Below are 11,534 nucleotides of genomic sequence, written 5' to 3' on the forward strand. Positions count from 1 at the left end.
TCCAATCAATCAACAACACTAAAGAATTGTTAAATCCAACAAAAGAAAGTTGAAAGATTTTATACACAATTGATGCACAGTGATGTGAGCATAATAATTCCACGTGCAACAAATGAAACCTTAGGAGATCCGTCTTTTCATAGCAAACGTAGGTGGTGAATGTGTGACTTAAAATGAGACGGTTTTCGGTGATATATTCGTTATAATAATTGGGATATTCACGAGAATGGATGTTAACTAATTTTTATACGACCGCAAAAAAATTTTTGTGGTCGTATATTGGTATGACGTTGGCGTCGTCGTCGTCGTCCGAAGACACATTGGTTTTCGCACTCTAGATTTGGTTTAAGTGAATGGATCTCTATGAAATTTCACCACAAGGTTCAATACCACAAAAGGAAGGTTGGGATTGATTTTGGGGGTTATGGTACCAACAGTAAAGGAATTAGGGGCCAAAAATAAGCATTTTTGTAACTTTCAGACATAACTTGTGTTTTAGTGTATGGATCTCTCTGACATTGTACCACAAGGTTCCATATCACAAAAGGAATGCTGGGATTGATTTTGGGGGTAATTGCCTCAAAATTTTAGGAATTAGGGACCAAAAAAGGGGCAAAAAACAAGCATTTTTCTAGTTTCATGACAATTACTTGTGTGTAAGTGTATGGATCTTTCTGAAATTGTACTACAAGGTTCCATATCACAAAGGGAAAGCTTGAATTGAGTTTGGGGGTAATTGCCGAAAGTTTAGGAATTGGGGGCCAAAAAGGGGCCAAAAATAAGCATTTTTCTAGTTTCCAGACAATAACTTGTGTTCAAGTGTATGGATCTCTCTGAAATTGTACTGCAAGGTACCATACCACAAAGGGAAGGCTGGGATTGATGATGGGTGTAATTGCCTCAATATTTTAGGAATTAGGGGCCAAAAAGGGGCAAAAAACAAGCATTTTTCTAGTTTCAGGACAATAACTTGTGTGTAAGTGTATGGATCTTTCTGAAATTGTACTACAAGGTTCCATATCACAAAGGGATAGCTGGGTTTGAGTTTGGGGGTAATTGTCCTAAACGTTTAGGAATTTGGGGCCAAAAAGAGGCCAAAAAAGAAATTTTTCTAGTTTCCAGACAATAACTTGTGTTCAAGTGTATGGATCTCTCTGAAATTGTACTGCAAGGTACAATACCACAAAGGGAAGGCTGGGATTGAGTTTGGGGGTGATGAATCATAAGGGGGTTCAAAAAATTTGGGGGGGGGGGGGGGAGTTCCTTTTTTTTCTTTTAAAATTTTCCATTTTTAGTTGGTTATTTCTGATTTATATTTAAAAGCAAATAATAATGATATGGTAGGAGATACACACCGAACAGGATGTGTAAATTATTATATAATAAGTATTGTGCAATAGCAAGAAATTTTCAATTGCACAGTATTGCACAATAGCAAGAAATCTTCAATTGCACAGTATTGCGCAATAGCAAGAAATCTTCAATTGCACAGTATTGCGCAATAGCAAGAAATATCCAATAGCACAATATTGCGCAATAGCAAGAAATTGTCAATTGTACAGTATTGCGCAATAGCAAGAAATATTTAATTGCACAGTATTGTGCAAAAGAAGATACTACGTTTAAATTGCTTATTTCTTGACCAATTTCAATGGGGTTTCATTCTTGAATTCTTGGGGTTCTTTAATATGCTGAATCTAACCGTGTATTTAGTTTTTGGATTTTGGGCCCCTTTTTTAAAACATTGAGGTCCAAAGGGTTCAAAATTAAACTTAATCTAACCGTGTATTTAGATTTTTAATTTTTGGTTCCGTTTTAAAATTGGTCTACATTAAGGTCCAAAGGGTCCAAAATTAAACTTAGTTTGATTTTAACAAAAATTGAATTCTTAGGGTTCTTTGATATGCTGAATCTAAACATGTTTTTAGATTTTTTTTTTATTATGGGCCCAGGTTTCAAGTTGGTCCAAATCGGGGTCCAAAATTAAACTTTGTTTGATTTCAACAAAAATTGAATATATGGGGTTCTTTGATATGCTGAATTTAACCATGTATTTAGATTTTTGATTTTTGGGCCCCGTTATCAACTTTGTTCACATTGAGGTCAAAAGGGTCCAAAATTAAACTTTGTTTGATTTCATCAAAAATTGAATTCTTGGGGTTCTTTGATATGCTGAATCTAACCATGTATTTAGATTTTGGATATTGGGACCATAATAGGTGAATGTCCAATTTAAAATTTTTAAGTTCTTAGACCACATTCATTCTGTGTCAGAAACCTATGCTGTGTCAAATATTTAATCACAATCCAAATGCAAAGCTGTATCAAGCTTGAATGTTGTGTCCATACTTGCCCCAACTGTTCAGGGTTTGACCTCTGCGGTCGTATCAAGCTGCGCCCTGCGGAGCATTTTATTTAAATTTGAAATTCGTTAGAAAGAAAATCTGAAACTAAAGTATTTCCCAATTTTACAGTAAGTTTTTTTTCTGTTGGCAAACATTGATTACAACTATTTTAATCGGATTTTCGAAAGAAAAAAATGATAATTAATTTAGTGGTGTGCGGGCGGGTGGCAGCCACATGTTGTCCGTGCATTTACGCATGAACTGTTCAACCAAAGTTTTTTGTTAAATTATAATATGATGTTGCTGACAACAAAATGGTGGTCAGGTTTGGTAATTAATTATTTGACTAATTTGACAAATTTCAGAAGTTTTCATAACCTCAAACTGACTCGTATTATAAAATTATTTGTCCGCATCAAACAAAACTGACGATATTAGCACTTAATTATTTAAATTTTCAAAGCTGCATAGTAAATGAGTTATATTTTCATGTTAGGATGGATTATATAATACAAATGAAAGCAATATTGAAACATAAAGACTAAACATTTTGTTTGCATTAATTTAGAGTGCCAGCATGTCCTTTTTATTCAAAATATTGAATCGTAAACAAATTTCAATAGTTTTCATATCTCAAACTGACTCGTATAACAAAAATAAAATTTTACGTTAAATTTCAGTTCCATTTGGGTTTGTTTTTAGTCTATTAACATACCAACTCGTTTCAGGAAGGATCAACAGTTCAAACTTCAAACTAGTCATTATGTCCAATGGGAAATCCTACTTTGTTTACTAGTACTGAAATCAGTCAACTTTTGCATTATTATTTTTTTTTAAATGAACTACTTTATTTCTTCCTGAAAACAACTATAAGTATGTGAAGGCAATACAAAAACATGAAATCTTTATGTTAGATTATATACCATCAATATCTATGTCATCTATTGACACTCCCCTTAATGAATTCGCTTATCTATTTTCCACCGCCAACAGAAGCTTAGACACTTAAGCTAATTCTATTAATTCGTCTTGCAGCCTATCATATTGCCGATGTACTGTCAATTATTGTCCCATAGGACGAGCTTTTTCAGTCAATTTACTTTCTTTTAAATTCCAAACAGCTGAGTGAAAAAAATAAAAAAATATAACCTAGGTGTTAAATAGTATTTTTCACTACTTTTCTTTTTTTACTCTTATTGTATTTTTTTTCATGTGTCCTGACATCTGTGAACCTTCTCTACTCTGTTTAAAAAAACTCTTTAAAATATAAATCTAATTAATGCTTAAATCTTAAAAAAAAGTTGTAAAAGGTTCCCATGTGATTGCTGTTGCCAGTTTCGCGGGTTTTGAAATCTTCAATAATAAACGTTTGGAAGAATCGTAGTAAAAAATGGCGCTCTGCTTCTTTTTTGTGTTAAATTATCATGGTTTATTCCAGGTTTTTGTTTAACACAATTTTTGTAATAAATCAATCTCGATCTAGTCGGTAAACGGAGCATTCCACATTGCCCTAAGTTGTAATAGGCATTTGGTGACTTACAATACAGGGACAGACAAAGGCTTATTATTTTACTATCCCACCTTTGATTAATGTCAAGGTTATAATTACAGTTTTGTAATTGGGATTCTAGTAAAATTCTAAAAAAACTTCTGGAGCTCCTGTTGATAAAAGTTTGTCTATAAGATCATTCACATCAACGTTATTTTGCGTTTTGCTTTTTAGGTTTTTGTCACCTTTATTTTCATCGTTTCTGGAATTTTGGCATAGATTTTTTTTGTGTACTTATCTGCTCTTTAATCTGTGGGAGCTCTTGTTCCATTTTGCGTTTCACGGTACGTCTCACTAGTCGAGCACAGATTCCACAGAAGTCATTTTTAGAGTTTCAGGAAATAATTTTCTCGCATGCTTTAGGACAGTCTCTCATCTACCTGTTGTTCCTTATATATAAATGACCATTTTTGACTTATTGCAGATTTTATTGCTACATGTACATTCTCTTACTGCATTCCTTTGCAAAATTTCAAATTTTCGAAAAGAAATATGATTCCGTCATCAGTTTCGTGGTGAGGTTCTTAAATTATGTTTAAACTAACTTTATGTCCTAAAATCTCTGTACTTGTTAAATTGGGTGCAACAGTTGCTGTGCATTGTAATCTTGCTCGATTGTGGTAATAATCCCGTGCACAAGTTATGGTTAGAACCAAGTTTTCTGTCTTGACTTGGCAATGAGGTGGAATTTTCAGTTCTTTGGTATTACTGGAATGATTCTGTTCTACGTATGTATCAAAATAGGTAAATGGTTTGTTGATGTATTTGGTCCTTGAATTTGTCTTCAAAACTTTAGCTACTATTTTTCTCAGCATTATTTTAATTGGCATTAATTTCTGTTGATCATTAAAAAAAGTTGGTGCATTCTTAACATATCACCCAGAAGAACTCCCTGCTTACTAATAAAAGTTTTTGTACTGTAATTGGTTACCAACTTGTTAAAAAAAGTACACGTTCGATTAATTAAATAAATTTTCAACTGGGCCAAATTTGACCAAACTTTGCCGAAATCATTACTAGGGTATCTAGTTAAATAAATTTAGTCCGATGATTCCACCTGCCAAACAAGATGGCCGACATGGCTAAAAATAGAACAACGGGGTAAAATGCAATTTTTTGCTTATATGTAAATCTGACATGAAATAAAAATGTTTATCAGGTTAAGATCTATTTGCCCTGAAATTTTCTGACAAATGCGACAACCCGTTGTTGGGTTGCTACCCCTGAATTGGTGATTTTTAGGAAATTTTGCAGTTTTTGGTTATCTTGAATATTATTATGGAAAGAGATAAACTGTAAACAGCAATAATGTTCAGAAAAGTAAGATCTACAAATACGTCAACATGAGCAAAATTGTCAGTCGACCCCTTAAGGAGTTATTGCCCTTTATAGTCAATTTTTAACAATTGTTCGTAGAGTTTTGTTATCTTTTACAAAAATCTTCTTCTCTGAAACTATTGAGACAAATTGAACCAAACTTGTCCACAATCATTATTAGGGTATCTAGTTTGAAAAATATGTCGGATGAACCAGCCTGCCTACCAAGAAGACCGACATGGCTAAAAATAGAACATAGTAGTAAAATGAAGTTTTTTGCTAATATCTCTATAAGTAAAGCATTTAGAGCAAATCTGACACGGAATAAAAATGTTTATCAGGTTAAGATCTATCCGCCCTGCAATTTTCAGAAGAATCTGACAACCCGTTGTTTGGTTGCTCCCCTGAATCGGTGATTTTTTAGGAAATTTTGCATTGTTTGGTTATTATCTTGAATATTAGTATAGAGTTAAACTGTAAACGGCAATAATGTTCAGCAAAGTAAGATCTACAAATAAGTCAACATGACCAAAATTGTCAGTCGACCCTTGAAGGAGTTTAATTGCCATTTACAGTCATTTTTTAACAATTTTTTTGTAATCTCTTACACAAATCTTCTCCTCTGAAACTACTGAGACAAATTTAACCAAACTTTGCCATAATTATCATTAGGGCATATTGTTTTAAAAATGTGTCCGATGACCATTCTTTACAACTGACATGGCAGACATGGCTAAAAGTAGAACATAGGGGTAAATTGATTTTTTGTTTTATATCTCTGAAACTAAAGCATTAAGGGCAAATCTGACAGGTAGCAAAAATGTGCATCAGATTAATATTTATCTGCCTTGAAATTTTCAGACAAGTCCTACAACCTTAATTATGAATTTAACCTTATTTTACATGATTTCCAAAGCATCAGTATATACAGTTGAGCGACACAGGCACTTGAGAGCCTCTAGTTTTTGTCTCTCAAGACCATATGTTTGAATATCCCACTGACAATGTATTGCAAAAAAAAAAGATTTTAGGTCAACACGTGTAGGATACATTGTTTAAGTAATCAGTTTTCTTTACATGAATGACATGAGATAATTACAAAAATTACAATGTTAAATTAAATCCAACATGGACAGCAACAGAGACAATATTCTCACATGTGGGGATAGGAAAGTAGAACTATGGTAAGCTCTTTTTGTTTATTTCAGATGAGACGCTACGGAATTTCAAGAAATGGCTGACATCTTCAACTTGTCAAAAAAAAAAAAAAAAAAGAAAGAGGGGCAAACCAACATTGCTCCCATGTTTTTTCAAATCTAGAACAGTTACAACAGAAAACAGAAGAAGATCGCACGATATAACTGACCCCAAAAAAATTGAGCTTCTTTTTTATACCTACGAAAGGCATAAACCTGCAGGGACATTGAGAAGCTACATTAGCTCTTGTGCTTTCTTTATTGATTTCCTACTGGTAAACGGAGCGTCGAAACAAATGTCACCGAAGTGTGTTGCGTGTAAAACATATCTAAAGACCCTTAGCAAAAATTTAAATAAACAAGCCAACATGATGATGATGACCAAAGATATCCGTAAGTACTTGAATTGTGCTTTCTGTTTATTTATAACGTGCGTATCTAAAGTTTTAAATACACACACGGTACTAATATATGATATTTTATCATCCAAGAAAGGGCTAAAAAGTTAACTTCAACTTCATTTGTTTTTCAAATATTTGTTACTTTGCAACTTTTTTTCTATTACCTGTACAGAATATTCAGATTACTTTAATTGTGAGAAACAATAGCGGTTACAAAAAAACAACCAGGTTTTATTATTCTTATTGTTGTCAAAAGTCTTACATTAGGTAGTATCATTTCTTCCATGTCTTAAAAATCATCAAATGTCTTTTCAGAATGTTTCTTGTCATCTGTTTCTCATTCCATTATAATTCGCTCCATAGCTTCCCGTTTCATCATGTCAATAACCTTTGGAGAAAATTTAAAAGGAATGGAACCACTATCACTCTCATTATTTTAATGTGTATAAGTTCCCTGTCGAAATTTATATAAGCTTTGGATTTCAAATATTTTGGCCACGAGCATCACTGAAGAGACATGTATTGTCGAAATGCGCATCTGGTGCAGGAAAATTGGTACCGTTAATGTTTTTAAGCTGTTCACTCCTCATCGGTTTTTGCTGTTGTTTCGTCAATGTCTTTATACTAATTTTGAAGTGCAGTTCTATCTACTTTTGTTATAAAAGGCGCATATGAGGCATGTTTCAATAATTTTTCATGATCAACATTTATTTCAACCCTTACGATTTTTTTTCCAGATTTCCATAAAAATACTAACAATGCAACTTTTTTTGAAGAGTTACTCTGAATCTTTTGTTTTATTCTTATTTTGTTCACTCATTTAGTTCGTAAGTGATCTATATAATTTTCCCCCAAGGGTGACTGGGGAATAGAAGTATGGTCACCATTGGTCTTCCTCTAACCGGCAGTAAAACCCTTGCTAAAGTGGGTCCGTTTGGCTGTGCGGGATGTACAAATTTGCAACCACGTCCGGTCAGAATGGGGACGTTAAATCCGATGTCTCGTGTAAAGAGAGTGCCACGCTCTATGCACGTCCCCCCAAGGGTGACTGGGGAATAGAAGTATGGTCACCATTGGTCTTCCTCCGACCGGCAGTAAAACCCGTGCTAAAGTGATGCGTCCGTTTGGCTGTGCGGGATGTACAAATTTGCAGCCACGTCCGGTCAGAATGGGGACGTTAAATCCGATGCCTCGTGTAAAGAAAGTGCCACGTTCTTTGCACGTTAAGAACCCTTGCAACAACTCTTTGAGGGGTCCGTAGGTGACCTGTTGCAGGGCTAAATTTCTGTCCCTATCCAATATACCCTCATTTCCCGTGGCAGTCTAAATTTCTCCGACCTTAATCTATTACAGAACCTACCTATTGTATTTATTGTGAACTTGTTCTCGTCCTGAATATGCATGAAATATTTGCCACTGGACGTTAAGCAACCAACAATCAATCAATCAATCTTTGCACGTTAAGAACCCTCGCAACAACTCTTTAAGGGGTCCGTAGGTGACCTGTTGCAAGGCTAAATTTCTGTCCCTATTCAATATACCCTCATTTCCCGTGGCAGTCTAAATTTCTCCGACCTTAATCCCGGACGCCCCTTTTACAGAACCTACCTTTTGTATTTATTGTTAATTTGTTCTCGTCCTGAATATGCATGAAATATTTGCCACTGGACGTTAAGCAACCAACAATCAATCAATCTATATAATTTTAGAATGATTGAAGACGAAATAAAAGAAAAATAGATATGTGTAGATAGTATAACAATTTATGCTTAATTAGATTATTATAAGCATAAATTGTTATACTAACATGTAACAAGTTAGCGTTGAAAAGGTTTACCTCAGTTTTTCACCTTACTATGGTTATTAATATCCGTTTTCTGATAAAAGATAGCTTTTACCGCTGTTAGGCAGAAAACTGCGGTAAATGTTTTTAAATCTGACGTATAAAAATGAAATGCGGTTAAAGTAATATTTAATTCAATTACAGAGCATTTTATTTCATCTTACAATTCAATTGCAGAAACAATGGTATATAAAGATGACATAGTGAAGTTTTTAAACTCTGAAACTGCTACAGAGACGGTCCGAACGTTAATGAAAGACGATTGGGACGAGGGTGGTTTAACGTCCACACAATTTGATTATGCCAGAGATTTTGTGATACTAAAAATACTTTTAAGAAGGAACGGACAAAGACCTAGAGGCATTTTTAGAATAACCCACAGAACATTAAGAACAGCTCTCAGGACCCAAGATGGAGTAACTATAACGGTTTGTAGAAAGTTGTACATTTAAGGTAGCACAATACAAAACCATCTAAGTTTTATCAAAATTTCATGTTCAGGTGTTTTTGTTACTTCTTAATATTACAAAACAACAGAAGAAAAATTTATTAGCATATCTTGCACTGTTAATGAGTTTTGGTGATAATTAGTTTTATAACAAATACACGTGTCTGACTGATACAAGATAAGAACATGTGAGCAATAATGTGTGGTTAATCAATAGAATCATTTAATAGCTTTATGACCACTGACCAGCAATAAAAATAACTGTTTTGAAAAAGATATAAATATACAGATATTAAACAACTGTTATTGTACAACTTTTATGTTTCTGATATTTATACTAGAATTTCTTGAGGAGAATGTTTAGATTTAATGCATCAGCGTTCGCCGTGCAAGATCAACATATAGCGACAAAGCCCATCAATTTGATCTTTGGAATATGTCCAAGTCCTTTCAAAAAATATTCTAGCCATCAAGCCGTCAAAACTTGTAGCTGAAATCAAGCCATCGATCCTATCGACTTGCAACCAGATTTGATTGTGCTTCAGACAGGCTGACGATGACCCAGACAAGATGGAAGAGACTTGGAAAAGTTAGTTATTCCATGTCTCAAACAAGACACTTCTTTCAAGGATAGATCATCACCAAATGCGGACAACCGCACGGAGCACAAAAGCACCAAGAAAGAAGAAATGACTAAGCAAAGACAGCCAATCTGATACCGCTTTTGAAATTTATTATTTGGGATATACCCCCTCTTGATCTTTACTGTCCCGCTTTGGCCTTGGAGACCACTCAATGATGTTAAACTATTGCCCAAAACGACTGGCATTTAATTATTCATCGATGGTTTCCCGAACATTGGACGGAGCCAGAAGACTACTGCTAACGGGAAACTATCATTTTCTACAAAATGTATCCCCCAAGGGTGACTGGGGAATAGAAGTATGGTCACCATAGGTCTTCCTCCGACCGGCAGTAGAACCCTTGCTAAAGTGGGGCGTCCGTTTGGCTGTGCGGGATGTACAAATTTGCAGCCACGTCCGGTCAGAATGGGGACGTTAAATCCTATGTCTCGTGTAAAGAGAGTGCCACGCTCTATGCACGTTAAGAACCCTTGCAACAACTCTTTGAGGGGTCCGTAGGTGACCTGCTGCAAGGCTAAAGTTCTGTCCCTATCCAATATACCCTCATTTCCCGTGGTAGTCTAAATTTCTCCGACCTTAATCCCGGACGCCCCTATTACAGAACCTACCTATTGTATTTATTTTTCATTTGTTCTCGTCCTGAATATGCATGAAATATTTGCCACTGGACGTTGAGCAACCAACAATCAATCAATCTACAAAATGTACAAAGAGCACCGGCAGATGGACTGATTATGAAAAAAGTAATACGGCTTTGGATCAGATATTCTGCAGTTCGCAGTTCCAAGTCAACTGCAGGGAATCAAGAAGAAAAACGACACATCAACTGAAGTCACTTTCCTTGCCAGCAATCACCAGTAAGTTCCCTGCACTAGCAAATGTTAAAATATGTAATATCTTAGACTATTCGTCAGGATGGAATTCCAACTAATGGATCAACAGAAATGTACTCAATCACTAGAAGATCTTGATTGGACAGGAAAGTCGTGAAATATAGAGAAACAATCGTGTCATGAATGCAGTAATGTTCGATCGCAGGTTCCACAAATTCCTATCGGAGATCATCATTGTAATCAGGAATAAAATCTTCTTCCTCAATTTCTGCATACTTTACTGCCTTTTGTACAATATCTTCACATAAGCAACACAACGGTTGCCACATATGGAGCAGGATCTGCTTACCCTTCCGGAGCACCTGAGATCACCCCTAGTTTTTGGTGGGGTTCGTGTTGTTTGTTCTTTAGTTTTCTGTGTTGTGTCGTGTGTACTTTTGTTTGTCTGTTTGTCTTTTTCATTTTTAGCCATGGTGTTGTCAGTTTATTTTCGATTTATGAGTTTTGACTGTCCCTCTGGTATCTTTCGTCCCCCTTTTTCTTCTTTTTCTGTGATGTTGGTGGGTCTTCCATGGCAACCACATCTCCGGATAAGGAACTGATTCACTTATATTCAATGTCGAGCATGTGACCTATAAATAACTGACCGAAATGAATATATGAGGGGAAAATAAACGGGTATCACTAGGAAAAGGCAAACAAATTGAAATTACACTCACAAAATGTGCTTCCAGTTGAAAAACAGCAGTAAAAGAGCTTTAGCTTTTGTTTTGACTTCAGTTGTGCAATCATGTTTCAAGGCTGTCTTCACTAAAAGGAGTCTTATTTCCCACATGCATTATTTCATAGTGATATAAGTTAACTTAATTGTTGTATTCCTGAATTTTGTATTCTATGATTATTATATGACTACATGTAGGGTGTGAGTCATAAAAGACCGACTGCTCTTCCTTCAATA

The sequence above is a fragment of the Mytilus californianus genome, unplaced genomic scaffold (assembly GCF_021869535.1).
Source record: "Mytilus californianus isolate M0D057914Y unplaced genomic scaffold, xbMytCali1.0.p SCAF_27, whole genome shotgun sequence".
In the NCBI taxonomy this organism is placed as follows: Eukaryota; Metazoa; Mollusca; class Bivalvia; order Mytilida; family Mytilidae; genus Mytilus; species Mytilus californianus.